Source organism: Hippichthys cyanospilos, chromosome 3 (genome assembly GCF_059441005.1).
Source record: "Hippichthys cyanospilos isolate Australia breed blue-spotted pipefish chromosome 3, RoL_Hcya_1.0, whole genome shotgun sequence".
NCBI classification, from domain to species: Eukaryota; Metazoa; Chordata; class Actinopteri; order Syngnathiformes; family Syngnathidae; genus Hippichthys; species Hippichthys cyanospilos.
Genome location: NC_142371.1, coordinates 11,607,489 through 11,628,721, shown reverse-complemented (window position 1 = coordinate 11,628,721; position 21,233 = coordinate 11,607,489). Strand labels below are relative to the sequence as shown.

General features: G+C 39.6%; 1 protein-coding gene across 2 annotated transcripts in view; it reads right to left on the bottom strand.

Annotated features, from left to right (window-relative positions):
• Positions 1-21,233, bottom strand: part of rspo2 (R-spondin 2) — a 72,836-nt gene that overhangs the window by 7,215 nt on the left and 44,388 nt on the right. The gene's annotated exons all lie outside the window — the stretch shown is intronic.

Below are 21,233 nucleotides of genomic sequence, written 5' to 3'. Positions count from 1 at the left end.
CTGATGATCCCATACACAACACATAGAACCAACAAGTCCATTAAATATAGTGAAAACCACAAACACCTTCTTCGAATTCTGTGAGATTGCAAATATCTTGGTTTGGCTATGTTACAAAGTAATCAGTTGTACAATACGCTTACACTTAAAGAATGACATGGATTCTCAAGTATCACTAATTCCTCTGTTTATTTTAAACGTAAAACCTTGCTGTGTTAAAATCAATCAAACAAAAGAAAACATAAAATATCCAGTCTTTTGAAAGGCTATTTTTAGCGGAGGCTTCACAAAGAAACAGTTATCTTTGAAGAGCCAAAAGTCCTATCAATAACGTGCAGACAGAACTGTGAGTAATTTCAGGAATTTTCCAATAAATTCTCGATGAGAATTGCTAAATATGACTGCAACTGATTAGTGACAAATACAAACGTAATGACTAAAGGCGTAGGCCTAACGATTTTATCCACTAACAGCGCTGGCTGCGCCGCATGAATCGAAGGCCTAATCTTACCTCCACTGCTTGTGGTTTGAGAGAAATCAATGTCTGACCTCAAGAAGGCATTAAGACATACCGTAAATGGGATCCTGTTCTGCTGTGAAAAAAACAAAACAAAACAGAAGAAAACACCCTCTCCTGTTGGCCAAGCGCCCCTCGCAGCACAAGCTGCTCATTAATATCCTACACAGCACAAAGGGAGGGGTGGACATGTTGTAAATCAACAAATTTGAAGTGGTGGGCTTAAGGAAGGTAAATTCATATTCATATTTAACAGGTCTTGCATAGGCTGTATGGAGTGCAGGCCATCATTTGTGAGGGGGAAAGAAGGGAACTACTGGCGCCAGTGAGATTTGATTTCAGTGGGAGGAATTGGATTATCAGCCATTAAGGGCCTCCTCACACATACATTTGTAACATTGTGAAGGGAAAAGGAGACATAGCCAGGCGGTGTTCTCTTTACTTCCACACCAGTGGCTGTCTGGGAAAAGGTTACACACCGTATACGCTGACACATCTCCCAAACTGCTACTCGCGTTGCATGTGATTTATAGGTGGCACTCAGCCTGAAGACATCAGGTGAGCTAAAGTTCAATTAGGTGTAGTCCAAGGCCCAAGGACTCAAAAAGGTTCAATGTTTTGCTTCATTTTAGAATTGAATATTAAATACAGATAAAGCATGCCAAAAAATGCAGTACAGTATTTTTGCAATACTTAGGCAAACGAATGCTGGGAAAAAGAAATGAGCCTCATGACAGGGAGCGCAATCATTTACAAGACGCTCATCTTGCCAACCTTCTGACAAGAGCTTCTCTGCTCAGTGTCACTAAACTCTAACAAGGTTACTGTGTGCCACACTCTTTCATTCGCCCTTACACTTTGTGTTTCTATTCCCCCTCCCATGCTCTGCTTCCTATCACTGGGCTGCCGGGCTAAAGTGATTTAAAACATTCACATTCCAATTCAAAAAGCTAATGTTGGGATTAGTTTGGTCATTATTTTCTCATCTAAAACCTGGTTCAGGATATGTGGAGGGATTAATGCATGTTAGCTCACCCATTCACTCTTTGATGCTTGTTCTTACTGACAAAAAGTTAAAGTGAAAACCGACTTGGAGATTAACATCTCTAAGCGGAAAAGTCCTGGCTAAACATGCATGAATGACAAGGTGATTAATATGGCCTATAGTCAGTAAGGACAGCATGATTTTTCCCCTCTTAGAGGGTTCATCAAAGCAGCAAGAATCTGCCGCAAATGGTCCAGCGGGGCCAAAGAACAGAGGATGACCCTGCATATTAAAGTATCCATCAGTCTGCCTAAAGTTTAACGTGACACTTTATTGCATTTCACAATATGTTAACTGTTCCCTTGTGCTGTTTGGGTTACCGCTTTTGGCTCCAGTGTGTAAAGGTGGATTAACAAGTATGATTATGTTCGGAAGAGCCAAAGGTTCTCTGCTATGACTTCCCTTACATACTTGTATTGTCCTTCGCAGACTCATTGGAAACATTCCTTCCAACAGTACAAGGGAAACTGTAATTCAGTGATTTGTTAAATCAGAACATTAATCTTGAAAACACTGTGACATGCTTCTCCATCCTTCCAACACGCACTTTGGAGGATAGATTGTAACTATGGTATTGTAATTTCAAAACTAAATTCAATCACGTTCATAGAACCTGTACTTTAGGTATTAAGGATCTTTGTCTGGATATTTACTGTGTGCAAGTAAAACGAACAATCACATATTACACAAAGGAATAATTTGAAAAAAAAAATCTCTTCAGGTTTATTTGTGTACTGACTAAAACTAGAATTGGCTCGGCTCGACTAGATGACTAGAATTTCAAAATGGCAGTCGTTTTTTTTCTAGCACATCATTTTTTTTCTATGTTCAAAGAAATACAGTTAAAACACTAAATTAACATAAACACAGTAAAAGTCAAAAACACTAAATCTCCTGAGTCTCATGGTGAATAAAAAGCCATAGAATGAAGTGGGTTTTTCAGATGTTTTCAATAATAGACTGGAGGTCCTTCCAAAGAAAGGGATCAGTGACCTAAAAAAAAAAAAAATCTCAATGAACTTTCAACACATTCTTAAATCATTTCACCCACTTTGCACCTGTTGCTGTCACTCAGGAGGGATGTCATTAATCGTCGTTGACTATTTCATTATGTAAATTAGTCGACTGTGTCATTGTCATTGTCGACTAATCACTTTTATTTATTTTACACGTCACTTGGTCATTTCAGTTAACATGAGTTTACTTACATCAAGAAGTTACACAGGAAGTGTTTGATTGCATCATTTCCTTAGCCGCCCCCAGAAGCAAAAACACATTTGCTTGGTGAGGAAGTGTTCTGAAAACATGGCTGAGGAGCAGCAGCAGCAGGAGCAGCAAAGTATTGCACGAGAAAACACTCTTAAAGGGAGCATTTCACCAACAACAAACTTGCAAAGTCCATGACATGCAGGCTGTGTCAACTTGAACACGTCTCCCATGGGAGAACGACCACAATGCATGCACATTTAAAACCAAAGCACCCAGGATCCACTGCCATTGTATCCTCTCTGGAAACTATGAGGTAAGCCCTACTGTAGTTACGCATACCGTATTTTTCGGACTGTAAGCCACGACTTTTTCCTCATGTTTTGAGCCCTGCGTCTTATAGTCCAGTGCGGCTTATCTGTATTTTCTGTGTGTGTGTTTTTTGCTAGCCACCAGCAAGCAAATGTGTGTATCTGTTGGAGGTGTCAATCTACGGAACAACTATCAAATAAAATTGAAAAATTGTGAATCAATGGCTGTGCTCAAATATAGTTAAAACAATGTTATTAGTAATATATACTGTATGTGTCGAAATTTAAGAAAAGAATGTATATAATTTTGGGTAAATTTGTGATGTGTAAATTTTATATACAGTAAACAGTATATGTGATTTTATTTATGTATTTATAATTGTATTTGAATTATGTAGAATGTTCACGAAAATAAACTATCAAACAAAGGGAGACAAAAAAAAGATGCTATTGAAGTAGTGATTTCGATTTTGAACTGCTATTTAACTAACAGATATTCATCCATCCATTTTCTATAAATATGTAATATGCAGGCATGTTCAGTCTGTTCAAGAGAGGATGTTGCTGCTGGCAGACAATTACAAAAAATGTAAATAACTAAAATATATTATATACTTCATATACCATTTTTTTGAAGATCGGATGTTATTATCTCCGGCTTATAGTCCAATGCGGCTTATCCGTGACAAAAGTCATTTTTTTTGCACATATTTGGCTGCTGCGGCTTATATACCAGTGTGCCTTATAGTCCGGAAAATGCGGTACTATAACAAATAGATTACATAATTGTATGTTTTACTTAGCTATGTATAGGTTTGTGGCTGTATAACTTGTTGAGCAGTTAATTCGACGCTATCATGCTTGCTTTCATTTCATTCCAATGATTAAAATGGCCGAGACTCTTAAAGCGGTTATGATGTCTCCAGCTGATTGTGTTTAGAGCAGTAAGATATGGATGGATCTGCTTCAATTAAAGAATGCAGAAGCTTATTCAATTTGTCTAATAACTGTTGTGAGGAGGAAAAAAACAACAACAGCGCCATTTGCAACTATATATACTGTTTAGATGGCATGTACATTTAATTTAAATATTAGTGTGGATATGCACAGGTAAGGGCGGTAAAGAGGAGGTTGATTAAGTAGCCTAATGTAAGTTTAGCTTGAATGTCGTTAAAGCAGTATGTACACTATGGACAATGTATAAAGCATGTGCAATATATACGGGATAAGACAAAGAGTAGTTAAAAGAGTGCAATGAATTTAAATAAATACAGGAGTACAGTGTGCAATGTATATATAATACAGGAGTAAAGTGGCAGTGACATTGTTTATGTAAGGGGGGTGAGGGGCAGCGGGAGGCAGAGTTCAGTAGGGAGACAACACTGGGGAAAAAAAATCTGACTGAGTCTGTTGGTTATATGGGAGTAGCTAGAAGGGTCAATGGACAGGATAGAAGGAGTCCTTCAGGGTTGGTGCTGTGTGCTTGATGCAGACAGTGTTTCTCTGGACATCCTCAATAGATGGCAGTGGTCATCCTTGGACTGTTTTCCCCACCCTTTGCAGTGCCTTACGGCCAGTGACGGAACAATACCCCATACGAGACTGTGATACAATTTGTTAGGATGCTCTCGATCAAAAGCTGACCAGGCGATCAGCAGAACATTTACCCTTTTTTATTGTCCTCAAGAAGAAGAAGTTTTATTGAAAACGGAGGTGTTGTTGTCCATGATAAACTGTCTGAGATGAAGGTTCCCATAAACTTGAAACTGGGGACACTTTCCACAGCTATCCAATTAATGAGGATGGGGTCTCGCTTTTTTTTTATCAGAAGTTATCTACTTTGCTTTAGTGGTGTTAAGGAGCAAGTTATTGTCAGTGCAGCATGTAGCTGAGTGCTCAAACTTTGCCATGTGGTCTGACGCTGCATCGAGTGTTCTCCGTAGCTCATGGATGAGGCGAAGCTCACTGATAAAATGGTTGTCATTTTGCAATCCAATGTCCAAAAAAGATGTTCTGCGCAAACAGACTCAAAATGAGAAAGAATATCACTGCTAGCTTGCAAAATCTGAAGAGATACTGAGCCTTGTGTTGTTCATCTGTTGCCATTTTAACCTGTCTGTCCTCACAAAGTGGTGGTGGAGTATAACCCAGCTGTGTTCAGGCAATAGGGCACAACCCGAACTGGTTGCCAGCCAAATCGCAAGGCACACAGAGACAACTAACCATTCACACTAGCAAACGCAACTGAGGGCAATTGTGGACGTCCGATATAGCATACCTACCATGCATGTTTTGGGGAATTTGGAATGAGGAAACCTAGCTACCCGGGGACATCTCAGGTGGGCACAGGGAGAGCCTGCAAACCACACAGGAAAGCCGGAACCAGAAGCGAGCCCGGGATTTCAGAATTGTGATAGGGACATGCCGACCACTCTTTCACCGTGCCGCCCTCATTAAAAAAAAATATTGATAATATTTAAAAAAAACAACAACAAAAAGAATCCATTTCAACAGTAGGGTGGTGGAATCTCGAAGATAGGATCAACTGAGGGCAAAAACTGGACTGGTCAGGCAAAAACTGGACTGGTCGTCATTCACCACATGGATGGACCATAATTTAAAGTGTTTCATCAACCTAGCAGGAATGTATGGAAGAGGACCAGAGCCACTGGAGAAAAAAGCGTGGGAAAAACATGGAGCAAACGCCACCTTGGAAAGTCCAAACAATGATTACAGTAAAGCTCAGAGCCATTGATTGGATGATTGACATGCCTGCCACATGCGCCATAATTAGTTTGCACAGAACCCTTTATGCTCAAATTAAAATGAGTTTCAGGAAGTATTGATTGAATGGAGACTAATAATAACTGTCTGTATAATTTCAGACCCTGAGAAATACAAATTTGAAAAGGGTTCCATCCCTTGATAGTAATATTTCAAATGCATTATTTGAGCTGCTAATTCATGATGAAAACAAATACTGTATCTTCAATGTTTCCTTTTTCTGTCAACTGAGTGTACGCAAAGTCATAAGTGCATGATGGTTTTTTTTTTTTTTTTTCACTTTTAATGGTTTCTTTCTTTTTAGATAAGGACTTGTATCATAAGTATAAATGAGCCAGGCAGTGAACAGCCATTAATGGCAGGCCCGCTCAGCCTGATGCGCCTGGAAACCAAAAGGGCTCCCGAGACGAGCAAGGCCCCCTTTGTGGTTTGCTATCTCTCGACTGACTCATCGACACATCTGGACTTAAGTACATGTGGCGCTCATGCTGCACGGGCACACGAGTAAATGAGGGATAATTAGACTTAGTTGACTTTAATGAATGGCTTAATGTTGTGTTTCATTTTATGTGATAAAAATATAAAGCTCAGCACTTATCAAAGGGAGCGTTGCGGCAATGCTCCTGAAGGCGTGTTGCTCTTGTGGTCTGATAGATTTGTAATTGTTGTATGGATGGGGTCAAAGCAAAATGAGCTGAAGATAGCACATGAGGGAACGGTTAAAATGTGACCATAGATTTAAAGATTAGGAACACACTAGGATACTCGGTAACAAATTGATTATTCCATCGAAGAAAAAAAAAAAGAACTCTGCCATTACTCTAATACTAAAGCTGTAGCAGTCCATTTGGATTTCTTATATATTGAAAGTCTTTGATCATCCAATAATTCTGACATATTTTGTACTGCTTCATAACTATCTGTATTATTTGCACATTTGTAATAGTATTACCACACTCAACACCTCTCAAGCTGTCATGTTAAGGTGTCTCATGACCTAGTGAGTTTACTTTCTGAGTCAGGGTTATAGTGGACTTTTGTGTAAAAAGACTTTGCTTTTCTCCAATTTCCGTGTCTTGTCTACTCCTGGGTCCAAGTCTTTCTCCTCACATGACAGTATGTTCTGACCATTTATGGGCCCAGTAGACTATGACCAAAGTATAACATTTCTTCGGAACCTTTTCCACAGCCTTCCACACAATGGTGTTGCAGCCAATTTTCCTTGATTTACCGCAGACATCACCAACTGCGCCAACCCATCCATCCATCTCCAATCAGTGAGTGATAGTCACAACGGCTGCTGCTTTCTTTTCACCATTCCCATCTTCACTTTGTGTCAGCACCAGGCTTCAACCACACTTCAGTGTCGCGTGTCCTGTGGCCGTCACCCGTGTCTGTTTCCGGGGTATGGGGCTTCTGGCTGATTTCGGTTGAACTCTTTCTTTCTCGTTGACCCAGGCACTTGGTGGCCCTGTTTCATGTCTTACTTTGTGGTCTGCCCTGTGGCATTGTCAGTGCCAGGCTCCCACCCTGCTCCAATATAACACCTTCTTGCCATCTTAACCTCTTAATTTTCAAAGGGCAAGACTTTGCGGCCGAGTCCTGCTGAACTGTTCTTTTGTGTTTGATCAGGGCATCAAGTGGTCCTGTATCTAATTTCAACCCATCCGGTAAGTGCCAGTGATGAAAGTCCCCGAATGACTTTGACACCTCAGACCTGTAACTTTTCTTTGACCTGTTCATGTTTTCCAACGCATTTCCAGTAGTTGTGTTTCCCTGTTTTGGGTGATGCCCATCCATCCTCCCATTTCTGTTTGCTTCCGATGAATGTCCTGCGAGCGCTGTGGTCCCTGATCCTGTATGCAGGGGTTGGTTCCCTGTGTTACCAGTGCCCTTGTGTCGTGTCTTCCAGTTTTCTAGCATGACAGCTCCAGCAGCTGTAATTCTTTGCTCTCTGGCACCAAGTAAGCACACCAAATGGTGGCCGTGAAGGGAAAGTACTTTTGGGATATAAGTAGTTCTGACTATTTTGTTACATAATGTACAGTATCTGCTGCTATGGGGGTGCTATGGTTCTTTAGTAGTTACCTGTATATACTGTATATTATGTCTGACAGTATTTAAAATCTTAAGTTCTCAGCGACACATTATTAGAACATTAAATAAACCTCTCGACCTATCTTGTTAAGCTATTGCATATTGACAGAAACAATCCACAGATGATGCAGTCAGCATCTCCGTTCACACAGCACTCATGCACTTGGAGTGCAAGGACATGCAAGGAATGCTCTTCGTTGATTACAGTTCAGTGACACAGTCATCCCTGATAAACTGACGGACAAGCTCCTTGCACTTGGTCTGGCACCCCACCTCTGCAACTGGTTGCTGAACTTGTTCACTGGCAGACCCCAATCAGTCAAAGTCCATAAACGCACATCCAGCACCAGGACTTTACGCACAGGGACACCCCAGGGCTGTGTGCTGAGCCCCCTGCTTTACACACTCTTTCACCTATAACTGTGTTGCCCCCCCAAAACAACACCTGCATAATTAAGTATGCGGAGGACACTACAGTCATCTGGCTGATCACTGGTGGGGCTGAGAGAGAATACAGGAACAAGGTGGCAGACCTTGTTGCCTGGCGTCGCAGCAACAATCTCCACCTCAACACGGACAAAACCAAAGAACTGATCAGAAAACCAAAGTGGCAGGTGAAGCCACACAAACCACTATTCATCAATGGGACTGAGGTGGAAAGGCTGAAAGCCTTCAAATTTCTCTGCACCTACGTCAGCGAGGATCTCACATGGTCCCACAACACTAACCTGGTCCCACAACCCTTGACAGATCATCAAGAAGTCCCAACAGAGACTGTACTGACTGAAAAAATTTGCCGTGTCAGCAAAGACTCTTGACAACTTCTACAAATACACAATCCAAAATGTCCCCTCCACCTCCATCACAGTCTGGTACGGCAACTGCACGGCAAAAGAAAGGAAGGCTCTCCAGTGTGTGATCAAGACCTCACCTGCAAGACATTTACCACATCAGGGTTCTGCGGAGAACACGGAGCATCATCAAGGATGGGACACACCCACAAAATGACCTGTTTGAAATACAGCCATCAGGCAGACGCTACAGGAGCCCGAGGGCAAAGACTCCCAGACTGGTAAACACCTTCAACCCACATGCAGTCCGGATTTCTCAACAAATCCCTCACAAACTAAACTGCCTCGTACAGCATGCATAAGCAATACCTTGCACTGTATGTATGTATATATATATATATATATATATATATATATATATATATATATATATATATATATATATATATATATATATATATATCACTACATTATTAGCACCATTGTCTCTGTTTGTTGTTTATTGATATTTATTGCTCAATTATGGAATGCAGTCTGCTGCTCAGGAAAGTGAACAGAATACGAATTTCATTGTATGGTAAAACTATAGATATGACAATAAATCTCGTGAATCTTGCAAAATTATTCAAGTTTGTATTTTCTGAGTTGACTTTCCCAAGTCAATTTCTGAGCCTAGTGTTAAGATAAGTTCTTGTTTTAGGCTTTCTACTTGTTCAGTTCTGCATCCTGTCTGCTACGCGGTACAAATCTTCCTCCTCACGTAATTTTTTATTTGAAATATCTGAATTACACCTAGGATTTGATTACTTCAACAATGCTATGCACTCTTTCACTGTGATATCGCTTTCTAAGGTATTGCCATTTTGCACCGTGACAGTATTTTGCCAAATTCATGTCACTAAAAACTTCACAAAGAATGCAGCCATCCTAATTCCTCGGATATTATTAAAACCTTCAGCAGCTGAATATAATTACCATTTCAACAATAGTGACAGACATAAAACAGTGAACATGGGTGTTCCCATTATGCAGTGGCCTTCATGCCAAAGTGTCGCTTATACATGTTTGCACACATTGATTCCCTAAGTCCACCGGGACGGCATACCTCTCGTTTCTGTGGGCCTTGTAACACAATGGAGCACAATATAGGAGGAACTTGTTCAGCCGGATTCATTCTAATTTCAGCACAAGGCCTTTCATCCCTCCTTTTCTCTGCTGGGAAAATTCATGAGGATATCCATCACATGTTTGGACCTGGAGCACAACTGTCCCAAAACAGGAACAGACCTTAACAAGAGAGGAGCCAAACTAAGTAAGGCAGGCTTAGGGACTAAAACCAAGACAGGGGCCAACAGGATCATGCGAAAACCCTTCAGCAATAGCCGGTGATGAGGCAATCCATGCAGGCTGATGCTTTTTGTTTACACTGATCGTTGTACTAACTCTGGAAGGCAATATTCAGTCTCCTTTGGTGATCCAATGTATATTGTTTGATAAAAATAGCTCATTAGTTCATAGAGTTGTGGAAGAAAGGAGAGCGCGTGTTTGATGTATTGTATTAGCAGAGCTGCTGCTGCACATGGTAAAAGGAAAAGCCCATCCAGGAAGAGTCTGATCCTCTTTAAGGCCTGTGCTGCATCAAACACTTGTCAAACACCAGGCAGATGGACAGCTGAGTGGCAATGACGGATCAGATCACAGAAACAGGCCAACAAGAATCACTGCTGCTCAGCTCATTTATCCAGACGGGGCTCTTACAACTCTTGTCAATAATCCCCCTTGCTTCTCACTCAAAACACAAACAGAGGGCTTTGGGCCATATGGCAGACATTTTCTCATTGATTTTAGATGTGTATGATTTCAGTGCAATTTCAAAGGTCATTTCAAGGTCTCACCTCGCTGAGGTTTGTGTATCCCAAAATGCAGCAGCATCTGTCAGTTTCAGTGCAGGAAAGCAGAAAGAATCAAATCAAAGAGAGACCGAAGCTTCAACTAATCCAGGAAAGATGTCCAAGGTCCATTGGGATCATGGACCAGAACCTTGCCACCCCACATGAATGGATATTTGTTTTTAAGTGTATGGTACCCTGGCAAAGTGCACTTTCTTGGCAGAAATCAACCAGTTATCAATTAGGTCTTGTCGTTTGCTTATGGCCTAATTATGGTGTCTCAACTTTTTTCTTAAGGGAATATCTAGAAAAATTACATGACGTGAGGGCCACTGGTATTCTATACCTTTCATCTATTTAACAAGCTAAAATCAATCCATCACTTTTCTGAAAAATACAAGCATATTACTGGGGTTAGGTGAAATCCTTGATGGCTCTAAAAACACTTGACTCAAAAAACAAATAAATAAAAATTGGGTCAAAAAAGACTGGCCAGACCTAGTTATTCGTTTGACCCAGAGAAAATATAATCTGACTTCATTCCATCAAAATAACTCTTTCAAAAAAGTAATAAAATAAAATAAAAAAAGGGTTCAAAAGGGATTGACCCCAGTACTCTGTACTTTTTGACCCAACTTTCTGGTTCATTTTGTTCAAAATACCTCCATTATTTTGGGATTGTTTTGTAAAGTACGACACATTTCATGGGTTTTTTTGGGAAAAAAAAAATGCAGTCAACTTTACAAGTAGTTGAATTGGTCCCTTTATGGGGATTGGGTTATTTTGGACCTGTTTGTGTCATCACCTTTCAAGTTGTGTGGTATATAAAATGATATCATTTAAAATCATTTTCCACCATTAAAGTCTCATTTTAACACACACACACACATATGTGCCATCGTTGAAGGTTCCTTTGTTCAACCCCAAATAAAATTCAACTGTTTTAGTAAACTTCCTTAAATAGTCACCTCTTACAGCACAGGCTATGGTCCACGGAAAGCCTTGATGGCATCAGAGAGATTGCATTGTTCAAAATTATCAGCCAGAAGGCATTGCATTGCATAGACAAGCAAACACCATCTTAAATCATGTAGCATCAACAAAAACCTGATGATTGCAGGTTGGCCTATGTTTTTTGTCACCAGAAAATATGTATAAGTCACCTTTTTAAGATGAAATTGTTCATTTGTGACATCGCCACAGTGTTCGTCTTTACTGTGATAGTGGGAGAATGCGTAGGGCTCTGATGCAAGCTCTCTCCTTAGCACCATAAATTCTACTTTTAGTTGTAGTGTAGTCCCCCCCGCCCCACCACACACACACAGACAAACTCAAGAAGAAAATCACAAAGATGTGCATACAAACACAGAGAGCTGATCTACGTATACTTGTCTTTTTGTTGTGTCTTTAAGACTCCACCCTGGCTCATTGCTCATGCACAAGATTGGGTCAGAAGCCAAAGTCTCGCTCTGAATCACTAGATGTAATTAAAAGCTGTAATGTCCCTATAAAACTGACGGCCAGATATAGAGATAGACAGCGAAAGAGGGTGGAAAGAGGAGGAGAGCTGAGAATGAGATTCTTGTGGCTGAATCTGAATTGCTGCAACTGTGCACCAGATGTTTTCGGGTCCCTTGTTCAGAGATTTCCTTCTTCTCTCCTCAAGTCAGATCACTGGAAGCAGACAGCATGCAGGGCAGCTCTCAACTAAATGCACCACATCCTCCTTCGTGACACGCGTGTTTGTTCCTCAGGCAGCCACGCTGAGTGAAATGTAACAAGCAAGCCAATGTTATTCCTATCTTAGACAGGAAAGTAGTGGAAACGACAAAAAAAAAAGTGCTGCTAATGTGGCAACTTATTGTCCCCGTGATATTGATTTTAGTCTTTTTTTTGTTTGTATGAGAATATATGCATATGATTCCTCATATGCACGGTGTGGAACATAATGAAGGTTTTGTGGTCGACTTGAGAATTGTCAGCCGCACTATAGTGGAGGTCTGGCAAGCTTGAGTTGTCTAAATATCAGGTGAAAAACCCTGACACTGCGCCTACTTAAAACAAGGCTTCGATCGACATACAGTCAGGTGACAAATTAGAGCAAGCAGCTAGAACAGCTTCAATGTGTTTTGGCTTTGATTCTAAAAGATTCCATGAACTCCACAGGAGCAATACAAAACCATAATTCTGAGGATATTTCCTTATTTGGTTGAGGAGAGAAGTCTCTCCAAAGTTGATCCAAAATGTCCCAATTAAATTAACTTCAAATGGTTTCAATTGACCGTTAAACCATGAAGCTGTTCACGTTTAATTTAAAACCATCTGCATTTGTTTCTGCTCTCATTTATTCATAGTTTGCCATTCATCGTCCATTAGCGGAGACTTTTGGTTTTCGGATGTGCTTTTTATTTTTATTTTTCTTTGCGATGCCAATTAATTGTGCTCAAATTACCATTCAACTCACAGAGTACACATGATTAATAAATGTATGTAATTTTGGTTAAAACAACTTTAAATTTTATGTATTACTTGCGCCCTGGGCCATAAAATTGCATCAACATATTGATGGGTGTTGGCAAACTGCTCATTTTTTATTTATCCATTTTTTTACCGAAGCATCTCTGAATAATAGCTAATGGTTGAATTCCTCTAGTTAAACAACAATATTATATTACAATCATTACTGATATTGCACAGAATACAAAGGAATTTTATGGTTACTGTAGAAAGTGGCCGGTAAAAATATTTTATCTTCCAATTTCGTCAGACGATGATGCGTAGGGCAGGACTGATCTTGCGGGCTTGAGTTTGATTATATGTCACAGGGTGTAAAAACAACATAAACTGCCCATCAAATGGAATACTCTCCAAGGTCTGTTTCCCAGCCTTAAACATGTCATGGGTAATATCAGCCCATATACTTCTCAGCAGGGGGAAATAGCTCCCATTTGCAGAGCATGGGATCATGGGAAACATTCAACATGTTCAGTGCATTTCTTGGTGTCTTCTCTCTGACTTTTTGCTACTTTTTCGTTTTTTTGATTTGCTTATTACTTATTGGTGTGAATGGCAAAAAGGAATATCCTTTTCGAAATCATAAATGACACAAGCAGTCCAAGTACATTAAGTAAACATCATTCATATTGCATTTATCAGAAAGTGTCATTTCAATATATAGCTACCATTTGTCGCAAAGAATAATCTTATTTACTACGTTTATGGCATGAGTCTGTGAAAGGCACTTGAGCAGAACCATAACTCAATTTAGGTGTGAAGGGTGTGAAAAACCCCTCTCCTGTCATCCTGCCTTGAAACGACCAGATGATAATAATCTAGAGTGAGGCGTCAGGATCAGTGCTAACCTTTTCACCTGCCATCTTTCATCCTTCTTACCCCAAATCTTTGAATAACCTCTACGTTTATGGCTTATGCCTTTGGAATGAAGATGGGCGCTTCATAGAAAGCCACTGAGATAACGGGGTGTTACATACAGAATATTGCATTTCTAAAGACAGTTGATTCCCAAAGACAGGAACTTACAGTATGCAAGCGGAAGAATTTAGTACGTTGAGAAGTAAATCAGAGTTTCTTGCAAGACTACAGAAGGGTTTAGAGTAACTCATATGTAACAATATGAGCTTTGGAACTGGACAGTTATGGATTGAGCAGTGCTGAGGACAAAATACATTACTAATAGATGGAGAGATGCTATTCTGCATCCTGATTGCTGTTGAGGTGCCCCTGATCAAGGCAGCAAGAATAACATAACTTACTGTATGCAAAGCAGAAAGACATGCAATTCTTTTTTTTCTGAGCCAAGTTCCTAAATTTTACAAGACATTTTACAACTCTAACTTTCAAGGCGTGAATATGATTAAAATGGTAAAAAACTACACTGAAATGGCTTGTATTCACATCTATCCTGACCTGACCATAAATAGCTCATATTCACAACTATCCTGACCTGACCAGAGAGGATACTTTTGAGTACTTCTAACTAAATCCTGATTAGGTCAGGGCTGCTTCAGTCATAACAGGCCAATATGTGAGCCATACATAATCACTTTGGCAACTGGCAATTAGTGTTCTTTTGCTGTTCTGGGAAAAGCGTCTCTCGGCTCCTGCTGGCAGGATGAACTGTTCCAAATTGTCTCTGATATTAGCCTGGCCAGATTTAACACTTTATCACAACCTATCATTTCAATGTTGCAAAAAGCAGAGCAATATTCATCATTCATAAACATGCCCTCCCAACTAAGTCTCAACGTTATATAAATTAGATTAAAAAAAAAAAAAAAATATATATATATATATATATATATATATATATATATATATATATATATATATATATATATATATATATATATTCAGATAGGTTTCAGTAGTAGTGTTGATTGCTGAATCATGTGCAGACCAGCTGAAAAGTGGAATTCTCGACTTTATTGGCATTTAAAGTGTGACAATGTGATGCAAACCTGTTGATATACTGTTGTACTTTTATTTTGAAGGTCTGACGCCAATAGGACTGCCACCTTCAACATGTCCTGCAAGGCTGTGGTGTCCTTGAGGAAGAAACTGATACTCTTAACTGCTCCCAGGGCGATTGAGTAGCCCTTTGCTCTACTCTGTGCCCCAAACTGTGTGTTTGCTGTGATGGGTCAAATGCATAGGTCAAATTTCATGTCTTTGTGTGTGTGCGTGGATGATAAATTTAGATGGCTCGTCATCTGCTGGCGAGAAGATGTTTACGTAGATAGGGGCATATTTTCCCATGTGCCTAGGTCAGGAAAAGCGCACTGCTGTGCGCTTTTTTTGGCCGCGCACTAATTGCCACATTCATACCTTCAAGAAATGTACTCACAATGGGTGGCGCAACCTACAAATAAGGGCATTCCTAATTTCTTGCTCCTCGACAGTGAATGCATTCCGCTATTGAGGAAACTGTCCATGGAGTCTGTGCTGAAGTCTAGCTCTTCCCGAGGGCCAAAAATCAAATTGCATGTTTTGAGTCATTTCACAGCCGCGGACAGTGAGGTGATGACTATCTCTGGTTGACTCGGCCCATTTGTGCTGACATGTGGGCCGGCAGTTGCTCATACCTGCCCCACATACACTCAACGAGTACCCAAAGGCAAAAACACAGGTTCTTTCAAAATAGCCTGCGGATAAGCCGCACACACCTCACTGACGATAACTTCCAAACCCACAACACAAGCTACAGTCAGAGCAACTTTCACAGTGCATTTCTATGGTACTTACTCGTGAAAACTCCAAACAATCGGCTTTAGTAATATTAACTTAGTCCTTTCGACGTGAAGTGGCTCCAAAACATTACCTGGCGACTCCACAAGACTAAAACCATGCAAGATATTTTTTGAGTGATAGAATGCTTTATTCAGATCACTGAGAATGGAGGGAAAGCAACAAAAACAGCACAGCTCGGCCACATCGGGAACATGAACGGCACTTAACATGACATGACCACTCAAACATTAACTGCAGCATACACACCACCTTTGGCGCATCACAAATGCATATGTATAAATAATCAAGAAAAAAATATTCTTAATCGGAATAATAACTAAGGTGCTTCTGATTAGATTAAATGATTCAAGGTTCAATGTGTTTATTGTCATGTGCACAGTGTAGAAACAAGTTTCTCTGTTCTTACTTTGCTAGTGCTGTGATCCCTAGCTATGTATTTCGCGGTTCAAGCTTCGCGGCTTCAATACATTGCAGACTTTGCGAAAATGCTCTATATATGTTGACCGTCATATAATGATAATGCCGTAGATCTAGTGTTTGCAATAATTTACTTCACAGCTTTGCAGCCTGCGCCGACCCAGCCTACAGTAATTGCTGTGTGTTGTAAAAGTATAAAAAGTTCATGCCCAAAAGAGACATGTTTTTTTTTCAGCCTCTATACCATTGTTTTCCTACTTTACGGAATTCACTTATCGGTGTAGGGTCCCGGTCCCAATTAACCGAGTCTTCAAATCGAGTGCATTCGCTATTAACTTTTAGCCCCGTTGTTTGCGATCCTCAGTTGACCACCATTGACACATTGATCGCGATCGCTGTTGAGCAAACTTGAGTCTTCTTTTTTTATTTTCATTGCTCAGAAAAACAATGTCTTCCTTACATTGTTTTTCAGGAGCAGACATTTTTGAAGCAGATGGCTCCCAGACAGTAATGGCCAGTGGGGGGAAGTTTGGGGTGCACAGCACTGCAGATTCACCCCAGACCCAGACTAGCTTCAGACAGATATGGGCATGGATCCCACCAGTCAAACAAATGCTCAGTGTCTGGATCTGGATTTACATTATTTCTTGTGCCAGACTAATACAAAGACTAGAAAGTAAATAAACAACTGCTTCGTCTCTGACATGTCCAATGGGCTTCAACATGGTCAAAAAATGTTTTTCTACGTTGCCCTCTGCAGGAGTGATGAGGTAGTAATCAGTCTTGCGGACTTCACTGTCTACATTGTAACTACATGGAAAGTGTGACAGGAGGTAGTTAAAATGCAAGAATATAGCTACCCCTTTATGTGTAACTACAAAGAACTCGTTACTCTACTTACAAACTTAAACTGACAAGCGGCCAGAGAGCATGTTGTTTGCATAAATAATACAGCCTGTAAACTGCATTTACTGCTCAATGCAATGTGATAAAATTGAAAGGCTCCTTCCTAGTTTCCCAACTTTTCAAAGACATATATTTCAATAGCAATAATGACCACAAAAGAGACAAACAAATCAGAACATAAGAAATCATTCCAAACAGAACAAAAACCACTCCACCATCTTACTAAAAGATCCCCATCCGTCGTAATCCAGTTTTCTCACTGTTTTATGCATAGCATATGTCAAAATGCCTGTGACACAGTTCAAGGCTGACATCCATGCAGTTTATCATTTGCATGCAATACTTTTTATGGAAGCAAAAGCGTGTACAAATGAGCATTGTGACTCAATCAAATATGTGACCAATTTGTGGTTGCGACATGCCCACGTTACTCAGAAAAACGACTGATGGCAACAATGCAAAGCATCTCTGATGTTTTATCAGCTGCCAATCTTAGATGTGTTGAGGAATATACAGCCTCAATTTATGTTGGTCTTTATTTTAGGAACTGGAAGTGTGCTGTGTTCGACACATTTTGTGGATGATGGCCTCATTTGAGGGTTTTATACAACGCAGCTTTATACACAATCACACACACCTTCATACCTCTGGTGGCTGTAAGATCATGCAACGTCACTTACTAGGAGGTTTAACAGAATTAAAACAACACTAAATTAATAACTTAATACTCGTCATTTCTGGAGCTATTGCATGTAAATTCTAAAAATCTAAATGAAAAAAATATTCAACTTTGGAATTATGTTTAATAATGGACAATGATAGGACAATGATACTGAAACCAAATAGTATGAAATGATATTGAATTTAATGAATGTGTGTGCCAATAAATTTATCATTGGGGAATTAATTAGAATTTTTTATGGGGCTGATCATTTCAAATCTGTAATTGGAATGACTTGGGAATCTGTTTTGTTGAATGCGTCTTGAGAATGAATACATTTTTTGGTGAGGATAGAAACTACATGTGGTAAAATGTCAAATTTTTGGTAAATTATTGGCATGTGGATTGATTGCACTGAAAGTTTTGAATTTCAAATAAGGAAGATGTGAACCTGTTTTGTTGAAAGAGTCAGCAGAAATAAATGCTTGTTTTTTCTGTGGGGGTATGGTGTTCACACATTAACCTTCAATGACAATAAACGTGAAATGCATCTTTTTTCGCACAAATCAGTCCCGCCCAGAGTGTAGGCCACAAGGTCACCCGACATCACCAAGGAGATGGAAAACTTTTCCTCCAGGAGGACCACTTAGGGGAAATATTTCCACCATAAGCTAATTCCCTGAGGCCAAATGACCATCATAAAGCCATTGTCGCCGTCCGGCACTTTTGTAATTTCTTGTTAAATCCACCTCCATGGTGAGTGACACTGCAGAACGTCACAGCTACCAGTAGTACTGACCAATGTACAATACACATGATCTCGCAACTCTTACAGTAACTATTACTGTTACTGCACGGCACAACACATACTACTTGAGCAACGGATAAAGGAATGGTACAATTATTTAGCCATTTTTAGCAATGAACACAAAATTTTATGCATAATTACTTTGCTAACTCATTTATTTTTCATGTACAAATAATACCCTAGGAAACTATTATATTCCACTTCCTCTCAACTGAAAATAGCAGATGCTCAAGATTACCTGAGCACATGTAATGCCATTTTCAGTCAGTAAGAGGTAAGATGTGCTTTTAAAGTCATAATTGTACATAAAAATTGTTATACATACATAAATTAAAGACAAATATGTCACTATAGCATTAGAATTCCAATAGCGATCTAAGATTGCTGAAGCGTGCCAACTATTTAATGCCCATCCAATGAAATAATGATTTCAGATAATTAAGTGTGGCAACAAATTTATGTATTCTCTTCTTCCAACCAGTTACTGTATCTCTAGATGCTCACTGTAACATGCTGGCATCAAGGTGAAGTATTTTGGTGATAAGCAATGTTTTATTTTCATTTGCTATTTTCTGTTCTGGTAAATGATTTTTGACTTCTAAAGCACTTTTCTACCCTAAGGTATTCAAAGCGCTTTAAAATGACTACTGCTGCATATAGGACAGGTACACATTTGCACCAGCCCTATTAGAAATTTGTACTCATATATTTTTTTTTCCTCCTTGTTTAACCAGGTAAGGCAATTCAAAGAAGCATTTCACTTGTAATGCCCAACTGAAGGAAATTTGGGTTTCTGTGCCTTGCCCAAGAAGATTTCAACAGGACAGTCAGAGCCATGAGGAGTGGTGACCCTTAGGTCACTGAACAACTACTTCTACCAATCTAGCCACAGCTGCCACCTTAATACCTCGTTCTCAGCCATTACTTTAAAGTTCTGACAAGCAGATCAAACATGCATAATTTATTTTGAGTAGTTTATCTAACTAAAGCCCAAAAGGCTGTATTGTTATACAGGTGGAAAGTTACAATCACCTCTTCCAGGTACTCCTTAAATTAGCGTTATACAGCTGGTTGGAGTACAATAAATTGAAGAACATCAAAAGTTTATTCAAATGCAGCTTGACAGTTGGATGAAAATAACGCATGATTGATACCATACATCTTCCACATTAAGGATGAACCCCTTTCTTTAGGCAGAGTGAAGACTCAAGACACTGTTATTGTGGCAACACCAGCTGAGAACAGTTAATGAATCCCAGCAGTGTGAGTGATGTACGCTGTTTACACTGACCTGCAACTTATATGGAACACATCAGCCATGGTTTACACCACTTTTAACATTTACTGTAAAAACAAGTTGCCTCTTGACATTATTCGCACTTTAGTTCCCTTGCTTGTGTTTAGTTCCTCAGAGTGATTAGATCATTCCAGACATAAGGAAAAGAATATGATCAGGACACATTGTTCCTGTACGTCTCGACTGATCTTGAATACAGCCATTCATCAATAATGTGCGGTGTAATTCAGCTGCTTAGAAATGCAAGCTTGGGTGATCAGATAAGCATTCCCTAAGTGATATATACTTACATCTGCTGCTTTGTTTTAATTCCTCTCTCTGTTTAATCCACATCGGGTTATATAATCCTCTGCTTAACAAACACTTTTGTCTATACCATCCAGAGAATTATGCAGATGAAAATGTTCATTTTTAGATTATTTTCCACATTTGACTACTATAAATCCCTCTTATACATTCAAAGCCTATATTTCAAGTAGGTCTGGAGATTTTTTTTTTTTTTTTTTATGCGTCTGGTCAAACTGGCTGCACAATGTCACCCATCACCTGCATTTCAGGCTTCTGGTGCAATATGACAAAAAATGTAAGGGTTGTGGAAAGTTATTCTTATCCAACGTCAAGTCGATGACTTTCGGTCTCTTTTACTTATTCATCCCATTCACCTTCGTAGAAAATGTAGGCTCCCATTTTCTTCGTTGTATTTATTTAAAGGAAAGAGTGTTGAGTTTCATTGGCTTTTGTCAAGTGGGGATTTTCACAAGCAGTTAAGCAGTGGGGAATTAATAACACATGCCAGAATCTGAAATGTACTTCTATTAAAGCATGTCACAAGGTTAGGAACTGCTGGGATGTACATACAATGACAATTTTACACACAGTTTTAAACCTACACAATGACGATGTTACTCTGTAAGTAATCAATCTGAGAGATTTACAGTGACCACGTTGGTAAGTAACAGTAGCCTTGAGAGGAATGAACACAGGGAGCCTGTCGCTCGTCTTTAAGAATTGAATGAACATAGTTCTGCAGTTCAAAAGGGACAATAACATTTCATCAGCACCTTTAAGTCAGAGATAATTTACTGCCGTAACCATGCACGCAAAAGAGGATTTTAATCAAAGATAGTAGTGAAGTCGCTTGAAAAGGTCAAGCATGCAAGGTAAAGGCATTGGGAGGTATGTGGGGGTTGGGGAAAAATTTCCTTGACAAACAGAACAGGCTTTGAGAAATAAATG